Here is a 15,490-nt window from a genome sequence, read left to right as displayed (position 1 = left end):
GACAGCTTTGCCTATTTGTCATCATGTTTCAGTTTCTTGAAAAGAAAAAAAATGCTTGAAATTTCTCAAGTGGGCCCTGCATAAAAAATAATACAGTATAATGTTCAAGAGTAATTGCATTGGGGCTTGTGAGTATTTGTGAAAATGTGGGTTTTTTTGTTTTGTGGGTTTTTTGTTTTGTTTTTCCTGTGCATGTTCTGTCTGAAATCCCTCCTTGGCCAGTCTTGACTCCACAGAAGTCTTCATGGAGATTCATTTTGCTAGGTGTATGCCAGGCTCTGTGTGACCTCTTCATAGAAAGGTTGTAGCACAAACCAGTTTTCAAGGTGGGGAGAGACTGTGTTGCTGTGAATGAGATCGGAAAGGTGGAGAACAATCTTTCCCCAAGGAATACAAAGGTCTGTGACACAGTTTTTTGAGCAATAGGGTAGAAGAGACAGCCAAGCCCCAAAGGATCTAAACACAATGAGATTTTAGACTTACTCTACACACTGCCAGAATAAACTTAGTTTGAATCAGTAGTGACTCTGACCATTTACTAAATCTGCTTACGAGGCTTCAGATGACCAGAATCTTTGGATTCTGGCATTCTTGAATTTTCGGAACAGCAAGTAAGCTGGTAGATTCTGTAGCAAGAACAATTTTTTTTTTTCTTTTCCTTTTACAGAACTTTTTGAAGATACAGGGTTTTCTAACCCAATGCATCAAAATTTTTACCTGTTTTTAAGCAAGTTTGTTTTTCATTAATGATTGCTGCTGGGTGCATCTTAAACAAGTTCTTTAATGATGAAATGAGAAGAAGTTCTAGAACTGCTGACCTTTTAATAAATTTCAGGGTTCACCAATGAATTGTATGTTAGACCCATGGACACACATGTTTTGAAAAGGTCAATTATGACAAGTTTTTTGAATTTGCATAATTATGCTCGCCACAGCACCTTGAATAAAAATAGCAAATGCTTTGCCCTTTTAAAGTATTCAGGCTTTCCTCTCTTCCTGTCTTTAACTTGCTTTTACTAAACCATTCTAACATTATTCATTGAAGAACACAGGGAACATGGACTGACTGTATTAGGAACTGCAGCCTGGGAGCAGAAGTAGAGCTCTGGACAGGCAGAGGAAAGGGGTAGGATGGACAGTGAAGAGCCTCTTTGCTCTGGCTTTCGCTCAGTGAAGTCAGGAGCTGGAAGAGACCTCTGGACAAGAGGCCTGCATGAGGGCAGTGGGAAGGCAAGGTGGCTCTGATGTGAAAGAATTCAGAGTACCTGGGTGAAAAGAGACTGAGTGAGGCACTGAAGAGAGGCTGTGGCAGGAGGGGCTGAAGATAGACAGAAAGGTCAAGACTGGAGAGGAGAGTTAGGACAGGGAGCCATGAACGGGAAGATGAGTCTGTCTAGAGACTTGAATCACTGTCTTGCTCCTTGCGGGATTCCGAGAAATTTCCTACCTGCAGGAAAATGTCATCTCCCTCCAGATGGTCCTGTGGACAGCCTACTGCTGCTGCTAGTGAGTCTGTTGAGCCAAGAGTCTGGTCCTGCAGATAAGAAATGGGTATCTCTGCTGCTGCAGGAGGAATTTTCAAAAGTATCTTTTTAAAAAAACAAAGAAGTTAATAGTCTAAATTGGAGTAAGATGATGCAGTGTAACATTAGTAGCATTACTTTAAGCATGTTTATTAGGATATTTTATCCTAGAACTATTGTATCATTCAGAGGGCAGAGTGCCCTGTTTCTGAGTCACAGCTGTGGTAAAGAAAGTGGTTGATGATGGTGAAGAAGCAGCAGTAAGACTGGGAGAATTGTTGGAAGAGGAAGGAAGCCTTAATAGCCGAGGCAGTGGAGCTTTGTCCTGGAGAGCTGCAATACTTCTCTGCCTTTGGCTTCTCAAGTTCCCTGCGGCAAGTTACTTAAACTAGACTTTCCACGGTGGGCTGCCGATGGGATGTTCACATTTTTTGTGTGCCCAGTTTGATGCTCAGAGATCTGATTTCTGGAAATGCTGAATGTTCCTAGCTGCTGCTGAACTTGGTGGGACCTCTGCTGGGAGCCCCTCAAGACTTTCAGCAGTGCAGGCGGCATCATCTAGAAATGTCAGATTTAACCCCAGACGGTGTAGTAGGTCCTTGCACCACACTGCTCTGCCGAAGTATTAGGCTGGATGCTAGAGTCAGTAGAGTGGTGTGTGTTAATGCAACCTGGGCCAGCTGCCTGGTGTCTTCCACTAGAGCCGATCGGCCGAGGCAGCGTGCCATGGCTGTGTTGGCCCAGGAACTAACTCGATGAAAACTACCTAAAGCATCTTTGCAAGCTGTTGAGTTGCGCTGGGTAGATGTATCCATGAAGTGCTTTATAGTAATTTTTAAATTCTCTGAAAATCGGGTCTCAGAAGTCTCAGTTAAGGCATCCAAAAGAAATGGAAGCATTTTACTTTCATCTCTTTGTTTTCATTTCCCATTTGTAAAATGACAATAATACTATCATCTCATCTCACATGGGTCATTAGGAAAGATAACTTGTTTATGTGGAAGATAAAAATTCTGTCTTCAGAATGGGATTTGAATGATGTATGGCAAATAAGTCCATGGCTTCCCTCTGAAGAACAGACAGAATAATATGCAATTTAAAAGGAAAAGGACTGGCTTGTGGAGTGAGCACCAACCATTCTGTGCCCTTGGTGAGACAGATTATGAAGGGAAATATTTTGGTCACGTAATTCTAGACCTTATATACACATGGGATGGTCAAATTAGTGTTGTTTAGGCATCTTGAATTCTGGCGCTTTTTAACTTCGAATGCATCAGTTTCCAACCTTAGCAGTTATCTTGCTGGATTGTGCATTAAAAGCGTAAAACATACTTACTGCCATGTGCTCTGAACAACACTGCCAGTCAAAGCCAATGCTTTTTCTACCCCTGTTAAATTACTTAATGTTTTGTGTTGTTGTTCCAACCACAGTTACTTTAGACGTTTTACATGCACGGTAGTCAGATTGGTGAGAACTAACATGGGAGCTGACATATTAATATTGCAGAGGAGAGCAGATCTGATAACATATTGAATTATATATGGGGCTCCAGCACCTAAATGCAGGAGGCCTGGAGGCTCACACAAGAAAGCTCGAGGGAGCTGAATGCTCCAGAGTACTCGATTTTTTTTTTTTTTTTTTTTTTTTTCATGGTGGGTGTTCAAATAAGGAGGAGTGGAGGCTGTAAGGATGGTTTTAATATGAAGGTCACCTGCAGGCTCAAACGAAATATAGCCTCTGTGCTGCTGTATGATGAGCAGGGTCAGGAGCCATGTCAGTGAGACTCGGCTGGTCTGAGTTGGCTTTCTGACCCTGTCCGAGAGTCCTGCCCTGTCCTAAACTACTGCTTTCCGCTCGGTGCCCTGATATCGGTAAGCTGAACGATGGAGCAAGAACTGGCTTTAAACCCCTGTGGGTTATGTTGGTTGAAAGATTTATTTTTTCTCTCTAGATATCTCTAGTTTGATCTTCTGGTGGTGTAATGTCAGGAGCAAAGCGCCTGCCGCAGTGCTGTGCACAGTGAAATATGCTGCACTGGGATGGGTAGAGTTTCGGAGCCTGCAGGGAGGATGAGCTGTATTGGGAAACCCACATTTTCCTTGTGCGTGAGGATGTTCAGCACAATACATTAAAGCGTTTTGGTCCTCTTAGTGGGACTGCCTAGATCACCTTTAAAATCCAGAATACTTACTACTTATTGTTGTTTTTCTGGGCAAAGGCTCTGTTGGTTTGAAGCTTGGTACATTGAAGGTTATTGAAATTGGAAACACACTGTTGTATTTTGTTTCTTCTGGCTTGTGTACATGGGAACCCCTCCTTACAATTACTGGAGCAGCAGTGGATACTGTCTTACAAATGGGGTGATTTGGTTGTTGTTATGTATTTCCCGTAGAGTAGGAGAGAGGCTACTGAGAAAACAATTTAAAAATGAAATAAAAAAAAATCTTGGTGATTCAGATATCATTTTTCCGTCTCGCATTTCATCACAAGGAAAGAATAAGCACTAAGAAAGCAAAGAAACTGTCATTGACAGCATGTGCTGCCCACCCCGTGCTGCGTGGCAGGAACAAAGAATTTTATTCCTGCCTTTTTTTTAATGATTCACTCTACAGAATGAGAGGGGGTAGGCTGCCATGTCATTTTCCTTCCAAAAAAACTGTAGGCAAGCAATTGGTTTTCAGTTCATTTGCTGACATTTATCACATAAAACATGGTTTGCTGTGGTAGTTATTAAAACCTGTTGGAAACAGTGGATCAGGTACTCATTTGCAAAAATGAGGCAGAGCAGATGCAACCCTTGTCATCAGTGTAAAATTGGGAAGAATTACAGAGGTCAAATGGTTTCAAAGCTGCTTTTAAACAGTGTCTACTTGTAGCTGGGTTCCTGATCCTTCTTAAGAAAGTGAAAGACTCTGGCCAGCTGGGCACTGTAGAAGCAAGAGCAATCAAATTGTGCAAGATAATGTGTATTGATATTTCTAAGGCAGATTCAAGTCAATTTTAGAAGGGGTGACTTTGGAAAAAAAAAGTTAAATATACATTACTTGCCTTTGGATGCTTTGTGTGGTCTCCTGTTGGGGCAGACAGCAGCCTGGTTGTCTTGGGTGAGGAATTCCTCTCCCAACCTGCTTCCCTGGTCATCTCCTCCAGAAGCAGTGCGGCTTGCCTTCCAGATCCTGCCTGGAAGATGGGCAAGGACTATCCAGAGCCAGGAAGCAGCTGGAGGCTGGGGTGAAAGTTTGGGGTTGGTGACGGGAGAAGGAATTGAATGGGTACCTGTGGGAGAGTTAATTTAGGGAGGCTGGAGAGGCTAGAAAGGTATGGAGTGACTCTTCTTCATGCTATAGAAAGAAAGAAGCAAGCCTCTGCAGGAGCTAAACTGCTTTAAATCTCAAAGAATGCATATGATCAAAACAATCTCCTCTGTTTCTCCTTCCCTGCAACGGTCTGCAGCGTCAGATGGTTTTCTGCTCATCTGATGCCTGCTGTTACCGGCTGGTTCAGTTCCGCCTGCTCTGGGACAGGCACTTTCCACCACCGCAGTCGCCTCAGATCCTGCTGGTGGTTGCCTTTCAAAGCAGTGTGGAGTATCCCATCCCAGAAGGAGGCAGAGACATGTAATTAAAGAGCTTTGAGAAAGGCAGATAGGGACAGAGAATGTGCCTGTGTTTATGTATTACTAAAGGAAAATCTGTGTTATATCCTATATAAGCCAAGTTGGTTAGAGATAGGCTGGATAAGTGAGTGATAATGTGAGTGGAAAATTGTTTGGGCCACTGAACTCAAATTGGTGTCTGGTTGTTAGTGGTGTACCACTGGGATCAGCTTTTGGGCCAGTACTGTTTAACGTCTTATTCATGGCTTGAATGATGGGATGGAGCACATCACCAGCAAGGGCGCGGACAATACCAAATTGGGCATACCAGTGAATACACTGGAGGGCAGCGCTGCCGTTCAGGGGGACCGAGACGGGCTGGAGAGATGAGCTGAGAGGAGCCTCAGGAAGCTCAGTAAAGGCTAGTGCAAAGGCCTGCATCTGGGGTGGAATAAGCCCTTGCAATAGTACATGCTGGGAGCTGACTGCTTAATAAGCAGCTTTGCAAAAAAGACCAACCCCTGGGGGTCCACGTGGACAAGAAGTTGCCCAGGAGCCAGCAGCGTGCCCAGGCAGCAAAGGCTGACTGCATCCCGGGCTGTGTTAGCAGGAGAGCAGCCGGCAGGGCAGAGGGAGGGATCCTGTCCCTCTGCACAGTGCTCGTGAGACTGAGCGCTAGGTGTCCAGTTTGGGCTCCCCAGTACAAGGACAGTGGCATACAGGAGCAGGTCCAGTAAGGCCACTGAGGTGGCTGGGGCTGGAGCATGGATCAGGCTCTTCTCAGAGGTGCACGGGGACAGGAGAAGGGGCAACAGACACAAGTTGGAACATGAGAAATTCTGCCCAGATATAAGGGGAAAAAATTGCCATGAGGGTGGTCAAACTCTGGAACCAGATCCTGGAGAAGGGGTGACATCTCCATTGTTGATGTTCAGGACTTGCTGGACAGAGCCCTGAGCACCTTGCTTTCAGCAGGAGATTGGATTAGAGACCTCCAGAGGTCCCTTCCCACCTACGTGGTTCTGCTTGGCAGCTGACGGTGTTAGCATGAGACCAGCTTCTTCAGCTGACAAGCACTAGCTCGTCACCCAGCCATGAATCATTTAGTTGTTGAACTCCGTACCTGATTTCACTTTCCCAGTGCCCCTTCTTGGGAAGGATGCTTTATTTTTTTATTACTCCAGACAGTTTTAGTGCTAAAATATTTCTTTAGATATTTTTTAAGCAAGGTGGCCTCTGGCTGCAATTAGTGTCCCGTTGGAAGAACTGGCAGCATTATATGGCAACACTAAAGCAAATCATTCTACCTCATGGTATTATTACCTTGATCTGAAAATTTCCCCAGGCTGCGATTTGTCACTAATATTGCCTTCAGCTAAACTTATCCATACAAAAAAAAAAGGAGTTAATAGAGCTGCAGTTCTGGAGTTGCCATCACCATTTTTTTGGGATGAGTTATTACTTAGTGCGTTTTATTGACCAAGCATGTAGAGTTCTTGGTCCTTGAAAAATGATGCAGTGGTTCATCACGGACTCCATAAATTGTTGGACTGTGTAGCAGCAATATCTTAGTCTCCTGCCCCATAAGAAAGGAAGGTATCTCTGAAACACAGTAGATATGTACTGCATTGAAGTAGGAACTGCACTGTGTGACTTGACTGATACGAACACTTGGTTGTGATTGCCAGTGACAGAAAAACTGATAGGATGATACAGAGTTTCGCTACTGCTTTTGTGCTTTTGCTTGTTTTATGCCTTACTTAACATAATTTGAATGCTGTGACAGTGACAATGACAGTGACATACTATAATATAATTCCACCTGAGACAATGCAGCTGGAATTAATAAGCTGGAGAGACAAGGCTGAGGTGCTTTGTCATCAGTTGGCATTGGATCATTTTTTTTGGTGGAAGTGCTAACAAAGCTAGTGGTGGGAGCAAGCTGTCCCAGCTCAGGTGATGCTTCGGGCCAGCACAGGGAGGCCAGGCAGGCTCTGTGGTCCTATACAGTACTATGGAAAAGGTTGTACCAGCATCATAGCTGGTATCTGTAAGCTGAATGATGAAATTCCCATTTATCAGCTGGGCCAGCTGAGGCTGATGTGCAGGGGCATATGTGGTGAGAGGTGTGTCTTGTCTCCACAGTCATATCAAAATACCCTGGTCATGCTGCCCCTTAACCTTCCTTGGTAGGAGACTTCAGAGTAAGAGTTGTTTACTTGCTGCCATTCTTTGGTGATGGAGTCTGAAAGGGTCTCATTGGTCCAGCCTAGTGGATCTTAACTGGGATATTGGGCCCTGAAGGAACAAATTAAATTTCAGGAAAAAAAATGTTAAGGTGAGGAGCCTTAGAACTCATAGCCCATCTCTTGAATTGTGCCTTGAAGCTAACAGTAGCCACTAGAGAGTGCAGAGCATCTTTGCTTGTGGAGTCTTTACTGTAGTTCTCATCCAAAAGAGAAATCGGTTGTCCGCTTCTAATAGAAAAGGGACTTCAGGCTTGGCACTCTTCTCTTGTGCCAAAATACGGCTATTGATGAAGGCTGATCCTGAAGTGCCCCAGAGCTATAATGATCTTGTGATCCCTCGCTGGGACCTCTGTTGTCCTACATCCACCACTGCGTCAAAAAGACACTTAACCCATCCAGAAAGTCAAGCAAAACAGGACCACTGCATTCTCCAGCCTCATGCTAGTTAAAAAAGCAAACTACAGTTACATTCGTATATTGCAATGAAAGCCAAACTGAACTGAACTCTGTTTTTTAGAGGTGACAATGCAGCTCAGATTGGGAGGAGACTGGTAGAGCTTTTTTTATAGCCTTGTAAAATTAAACTTTGCGTGCAATTTGCCCATAATGTTAGCTCGGCTCCACTGGCAGGTATTTTTGTTTTTTTAAATAGCCAAGGAAATAGAGTTATAAAATCAGCTGTTACTCATGCTTTGCAAGTAGTTTTGGATTTGTGGTTCTTTTTAAATATGTTTGTCGCTTAATTTAGACTGTGGTAAGAGACTAGCAAGAGAAATGAATTGACATAAGGGAGACTGTAGCCGACTTTAAATTAGTAGTTTCTCTAGTCAATAATGCATATTTTAAAATGTGTGAAAATACCTGCATGCATGATAGGCTATGATGGCTTGTCAAAGAAGAGCTAGGCTGGGAGAAACTGTATTCATATCAAGTTGTCAAGCTTAGATAATCCACATATCAAACAACTTTTTAAATTCATTGTTTAACTAACATGAACATCTGTGATAATTCTGTGTGCTGTTGGGTCTCCAACGGTAGAAGCCATTCTTCTTTAGGTTTATTTTTCTGTCTTTGCGTGAGAGCTAAATTTTAGTTAACATTTATATTTGTTAGTGTTTAGAGGTTGGGTTTCTGTTGCTGTGGATGCTGTACAAGCCAGTCCTAGTCACGATGGACATCTGATGGTGCTCCGGGAGTGCAAGTGGAGCCATGCAGCTCTGTCCCCGACGAGCTGTCCCTTGAAGCAGAACTGGGGAGGCTCTGGATGTCACTGCTCATCCAGTCCTTGGTTAGGGACCACTGGTCCTTACAGGCTGGTAGGCAAAGAAGGTGGCAGGGAGCTGGTAGGCACCTGTGGGAAGGTCTGTGCCAGGGAGGCACTCCACTTGTGCCTCCGAGCCCCTGTTCTTGCAGGGAGCAGACAGGGAGGGAAAAGGAGGCTTGGGAGCCTCACCGGGGCCTTTGGGACTGGCAGCCTGTGGTGTACTCAGTTGAGAATAGATGAACCCATATGGAAGAGCCCCCATGGGAGGGCAAGTTGTCACTTGTGCACAACTTGTGCTGCATAGCCCTTTATTTTGAAGAGAAAGTACTAAAGCTCAAGGGAAGGAAAAAAGCCAATCCCTTGGCTTAGTAGGTGTTTGCAATACACACTGATGTAAAAAAAAAAAAAAAAAAAAAAAAAAAAGGCATTTCTTTGGCTTTGTATAAGGATAGTGTTTTTGTCTATTCACTGCCAAATGCAGGATAAGGCTGTCAAGGAAGGACACAGTAGGTGGATATAATAAGCTGGTGGCAAGGATGGATGGGATAATAAAGGGGGAGGGTAAAACCTAAAGGGCTAGTTCTCCTGCTAACACACAGAAAGGAAGGGAAATGCTCCTCTGATGACTACCACTTCTTCATGGTGTAGTAACATCCAGTGTGGAAACATACAGAAACCAGGATATTGGTACTGTTCGGAAGTGTTGCATCAGTTCTGAATTCAGATGAGTTTAAAAAGCAAATTAGAAATTGCTTGTTCCGGTTGATTTCTATGTGCGTTTTTGTGGTCTGTTAAAAATATAGGAAAATGGGCAAGGGGGGGAGAAAAAAATGAGTATGGATAATGCTTTGTTCTGTCTACGGAAACAGTCTGAATAAAAGCAGATGAATAATGGTCTTTTTTTGACATCAGCTACATGGGGGTTCTGGTTGGCAGTACAATATGAACAGCTGTCAGGCAGTACTGTGATACAACTTGGTGCTTTTCTTTGAAATTCTCTGGCTGAAGTAAATTGTGATTTTTGGTACCTCCCAGATGTGCTTTAACTGAGCCTATATTCAGCTAAAAGTACTTAGTACTGCCTGAAAATTTGGCTCTTGAGGTATGCCAAGTTAGGCACCCAAAATCAGTGGTACCGTTAGGGAAGAAAATTTGTACCTTTTCCATTCTCGTTCATCTTGATCTTGCCTGTTAAAGTATAAAACTTGCACTTCAGTCTTTTTCCTGATCTTTTTTCTCTGTTTCAGTATGTGCCATTTCCACAGGGAAAAATGCAAAGTAGTCCATTCATTGACCTGTTCCTCTGCAAATGAATGTCGTTGTTAGTACATCCCAGTTCATTGCCTATCAATGTGAAAGCTGTAGCACAATTTTTATGTGCCAAGTGTCTCATTTTGTTTGCTTTAAATTCCATTTTCTTTCGGTTTCATTTTAAACAGCTGTTTTCTAAATCCCTCCACAAATAGCAATTATGTTTTATAATTATGATCTTTGTCACTTAAGATTTTAACTAGTGGTTTGATTCCCTTCTCTCAGCAATGTAAAACTGAGATAGCTTGACTGAAGTTTGAGCTGCGGTGGTATAAAACTGGTGTTGGCGAGTGGAAAAGTCACATGTTTTGTTTTAGGTTGTTTGTTGGAGGTTTTGCACACATCCAAGCATCTGGAATTACACTCCTCCACCCAAAGCTGCTCTGTTTTCTATTTTATGCATTTTATCTTCTGCAAAAAAAAATCCAAGTCCTGTTTTCCCTTACAGTCTGCACCACAAAAAAAAAATACCATTACAATTCCAAAAGAGACGGTGCTCAGCAGACAGAAGTACCTGCTTATGGAGCCACAGAGGGCCTTTCCCCACCCCTGCTAGTGTTTCGGCCAAGGTCTCTGTGGGGTCCATAGCTGGCAGTGGGAGAAGTTCTCATCCACTTTTCTTATCCAGGAGCCTTTCTGATCCACCTGCGTTGTGTTGGTTGGGCTGCAGTGTTTCTGCTGCGCTGTCTCAACCATCAGCGATATTTCTCAGGCAGAGAAATGACGTGAGTAGATCTTTATTTGCCTTGTGGCTAGAGGCTGCTTATTGCTCTGTTGGTTTTTGCTCTTCAGCTGCTTGTGCTTCACACTACTCCAGTGTGACTTTCTAGTTTTCAGGCCTATTTATTTTCACTTCAGCCTTCAAGGGATATATGAGAATGTCTTAAACCAGCTTTGCTTCTGGAGAAATCACAATGTGGAACTGAATCTTGCAGCACTGAGTGTGTCCACTTACAGCATTGTTTTTTGTCCCAGCCTCAGATGTTTATGATATCAAGATTTTTCTCTGTTTTTTGAAGCGGTCTCAAAACTTAGCCCTGCTAATGTGCAATTTGGGCAATATGTGCCATTTTAAAGCAAATGTCATCCACCTAACAGTCTGCCTGCCGAGAGGCTCTCATTTGTCAAGGTGTGCTTGTTTTTGTGATAAGAGAGTTTTGTATTGGTAGCAGAGATGAAGCTGTGTTGTAATTTGTTTATTTCATCTGGCACTTGGTTAGGTCTCCAAAGCCTTAATCCCAGTTATGATTTACTTCTGGTAATGTAAAATGTGTAGCTTTTTTCATGAGTGTTTACCCCTTTCTTTGCATTTTTTGGAAGGAACTTCTCTGCTTTTTTCTCTCCTGCAGTTCTTAGATATTCAGAACTAGTATTCAGATTACCAAAATTCAAGTTGAATAAAGCCATTTCCTATTAAACAAATAAAAGTATGAAATAGTCTTTTGATATTTTCCCCATATAAGCTTTCATACTGAGCCAACCCTGTCTGACCCTGTCCCAAGCCTTGATTCATACTTCAGAGATGTTGGCATTTGGAGTGAGGTTTGTAGTGATCTGGAGTCCAGTGCGAGGTTTCTATCTACAGTCATGCGTGAATAGGTGATGAATCAGCAGTATTTTGTCTCTGAGCCAAGAAACATAATTTATTACTGAAAGACCATTTTTTGTCTATCTAACAACCGAATGATCTTCTGAATATTTAGGCAGAACAATTTTTGATTAAAAGTACTTTTGCCACTGATATGGTAGTTGAATTACGATCTGTGGACATCAGAGATTAAATAGATGTTGCGCTGAGCTCTCTGGAACTGAGCCTATGAAAAGGATGCATTATGCCGCAAATTATTAAATATTGATTTCTGTAACAGTCTGCAGGCATCAATGAATTTAGCAATATGCTAGTAAATAATATGAAAAAGATTAATATCTCAACTGAAAAAGTAATTACAAATATGTTTAATGATTTTGGTGTATATTAGATATGTGAATACCAAAGAGGACTCAACTTTGGCCTCTTGTTGAATATCCAAACGCACCTAGAAGATGTCACTTAGGACTTTTGCAGCTGAAGTTCCCAAAGTTTTCTGAGCTCCGTGAGCCGCGTTGGGTGCTGGATGTTTGGCTTTGGAGATCGCAGCCGCGCGTCAGAGGAGGCGAGGCTTGTTCTTTACAGAGTTCGCATTCTTCTGCATCACTCTGAGGTTTCCTGGCAGCCTGCTCTGAGACAGCTCAGTTAAGCACAGTTTAGCCTCTATAGCAAAGCTGTTGCTTGCAAGTCATTTGCACCGGTGATGGTTTCTTTACAATGGTTTAGAGAAGTTGTTACTGCAAAGTGTTTGCTCTCAGCATTCATTATGGGATTACTTCTCCACAGAGATTAGCAATTTGAATTTGTCATTACTTTTTCTCTCAGTGTAAGTATTTTAGAGCAATAACTTCCTCCAGAAGAATGAAGGAAATGGATTTCGTTGTCTTAATTTTGTGTGGAGGAAAAGACAATTTTCATACGTTATCCCAGAGCATCACTTAGATATCCACGTGAGGCACATTTTTGACTTGCTGCTTCACTCTGTTCATGAGACAAAATTAATGCTCTTCTGCAGATGTTAGTCTTGAAATTTCATTAGGAGGCATGACAACATCTGGGTCCTTAGGTCAATGAAAATGAGAAGGCAGCTTTAGTTGCAGCTTGCGAATTTGTCTTACATTTTGAGAGGTTTATGTAGCAGCAGAAGTGGAACTGCTCATCGCAAATAAGGGCATCTCTGTGTGAACTGTTGTTGGTACTAAATGAATAAGAAAAGGTACTGTATTTGGGGAAAATGCAGAGGTACAGTTTGGGCTTCGGTTTCCACAATTGCAAATAGAGCTGAAATACCAGCTGTGGCGTGACTGTGATGAGTGACCTAAGAAAATGTATGCCATTGACCTCAAAGTCACAAAATGCGTGGTTTAGTTAAAGAACAATAAATGCTCATGAGAAGCTTGAGTAAAGGATGAGGTTGGGGGAAAGAAGCTGGCTAATACAGGTAGCTGTTCTTTTGCGAAGCGCAGGTGTGTCTGAGTGAAAGCCTGTCGCCCCTGGGTTGTGGGGAGACTGTCCTTGCGGCCAAATTCACGGCATGCAGACATACAACCCGTTGTCCCGTCCCCACCTTGAACGTTTATTTGTTTTTATGTTTTTTTTCTAAGGTATCTCAAGGATATTTGTAGTACATTAGTTTTTATTGTGTTCTGCTTTATTCTCCGTGCTGCAATAACATCAGAGTCTTGCAAGGCCCATATTAAAGGATGGCAGAGGATATTGGCATCCAGGAACAGTGCCTTCAGTCCCTCGGGGCAGAAACTCAAATGTTGGCTGTTGCGAGCTGCCTAATGCTGTCACAGCACATTCCAGCTAGGTTGAAAACTGTTCTCCTAGGATGGGCGGTGTAGTCATCCCATTACTGATTTATGGCTGAAACAATCTAGCACACAGTTGCTGGCCTGATATTTCCAAGGGTGGTAATACCTTAGTGAAAGGTGAGGATGCCGTAAGTAGGTGAGTCAGATGAATGCTTTTAAATGAGCTGTTCAAGTTTTGCGTGACTAATGGAGCAGTTTTAAAAAAAAAAAAAAAAAAAAGGCAACAAAAAAAAATCCTGAAAGGCTTGAGGTAAGAGGCGTCTGCTCAGAAAGCTTTGATTGTTGTTTAGGTCTGTTAACTGCAACAGATCATTTACAGGTTTGGTGAAGTTTCAGAACCGTATTCTTTCAGTTGTGGTGTGAAAGCAAGTGGCATATGGCTTTTTTAACGTTCAGGAGCTCCTCTAGTGAGACTAAAACTAAAGATGATGACTATGTTTTTACTAAGATTATTTTTTTGAAGGCTTAAAATGAAAAGCTTCCCATTCCAACCTTCAGCCCTCTTTAGCTGTCACAAGACGTGTTCATACTGCAATCATACGCAGCTCATGACCACATTACAAAGCTACTTTAAAATCAAGTAACTTAGCTGTTGCCTGAATATTTAATCAACTTTTTGGCTGGGTTTTATTGCCAGCATCAGATCCCATAATGTAAGCCGTTTGTGCTGTTGATATACCTATGAAAAAAAGGAGAAAAGAAAAAAGGAGACAGAAACCCATTCTTCCACCTTTCGTATACCAGCTGAGCTTGAAACTAGCAAAGTCGTTAGGCGTAATGCCAAGTGTCAGTTGTGCAAACAAATGTGTAATAATTGTATTTTGGATCCAGCAGTGTTTTAGAGCAAAGTGCTCATAATTTCCAGCAGTTACTCTTGCAAAGTGCATTCCTTTCTTTGATTTCTTTATCCTCAAGTTGTATCTGCGGAATAAAATTGCAAAGGCAACTCATGCTTTGCAGTTATTTAAATTGTATGTTATGTAGTAAGTAACTAAACCCAACAAAGCTAGCAGAAGATAGTTGGCTGTATCAGGTGGGTTTAACTGGTACTGATCTGTTCTTTATCATTCTCTTCAAGACCATGTACTGTTTGTGTGTCATCTTAGAAAGTTGCCTTTGGCGTCAGACGGGTGTTAAAATTGTTCATTTCAAATATATGGCCAGTACTGAAATTGCTAAAGCTGGTAAGCTCTGATTTATACCTAATTTGTTCCTCTATCATTCTTTCCAAGAACTTTTGTTTTACTGGTATATAAATATTTAGTCTTGGAATGTCTCTTTCTCCATATACATGTGTGCATACATGTGTGTTAGTTATATATTTATGAAAAATTTATAATTCATATAGCTAGAACAGAACCTCTCTCCTTCAGGTGCTCTCAGATAAAGGGAGGGATTCCTCATGCAGCAGATCAGACAATTTATAAAATACATAACATTTTCAGACGGAGTTCTTCCATGCTATTTTGGAGCATCAGAGACCACCTCGGTTTGACTGACCTGAATAAGGGATGAAAGGTTTTGGGGGAGGAGGCAGAGAGGAATGGAGATACTGGAATTCTGAGTTTTCTTCAGATGTGGGAGCAGCATGGGAAGGAGATACACTGGACTAGCGGAGGTACCTGTATATTGCATTTGGGGGCATTACTGTTGAATATGAGGAGACCCAGTCAAAGACCAACTGCGTAAGTTTTACCTAAGAGAAGGCTGAACATGGCCTGGAAGAGAAGCAGGTGTTCAGACCTTACAGCCTTGATAAATGTGAGTGAATGGATAGGTGAAAAAAATACTCTTGGAGAAACGTAACTTATTTTGGTAGTCAAGAAGCATAGAAGATTTGAAGATGGTCATGCATCTAGGCCTTAATATATCATAATTATGGCTCTTTGATCCCTCAAAACAATACAGAAATTTACATTTATGTATGTAAAAGCTGGTGGTGTTTGTACATTTGGGGTGAGGAATAAATTGGTGATGCTGGGAAAAGTGTTTCACATCATATGTCCGCAGCTGCTTTTACAATGTTCTTGTAAAGTAACCCAATGTTGTCCCGTGCACCACTGACACTCTTTTTGTAATTTAGACCAAATGCACATTTCATTTCGTTGACAAGTGATGAATGTTACCTGATTTTCTTTCTTT

At 42.2% G+C, this 15,490-nt stretch overlaps 1 protein-coding gene across 4 annotated transcripts in view; it reads left to right on the top strand.

Annotated features, from left to right (window-relative positions):
* Positions 1 to 15,490, top strand: part of TEDC1 (tubulin epsilon and delta complex 1) — a 77,059-nt gene that overhangs the window by 34,434 nt on the left and 27,135 nt on the right. The gene's annotated exons all lie outside the window — the stretch shown is intronic.

This window comes from Nipponia nippon, unplaced genomic scaffold (assembly GCF_047370975.1).
Source record: "Nipponia nippon isolate SJK-2023a ecotype South Korea unplaced genomic scaffold, ASM4737097v1 scaffold_5, whole genome shotgun sequence".
In the NCBI taxonomy this organism is placed as follows: Eukaryota; Metazoa; Chordata; class Aves; order Pelecaniformes; family Threskiornithidae; genus Nipponia; species Nipponia nippon.
The sequence above is the reverse complement of the archived record's forward strand: the minus strand, read 5'-3'. Positions and strand labels throughout refer to the sequence as shown.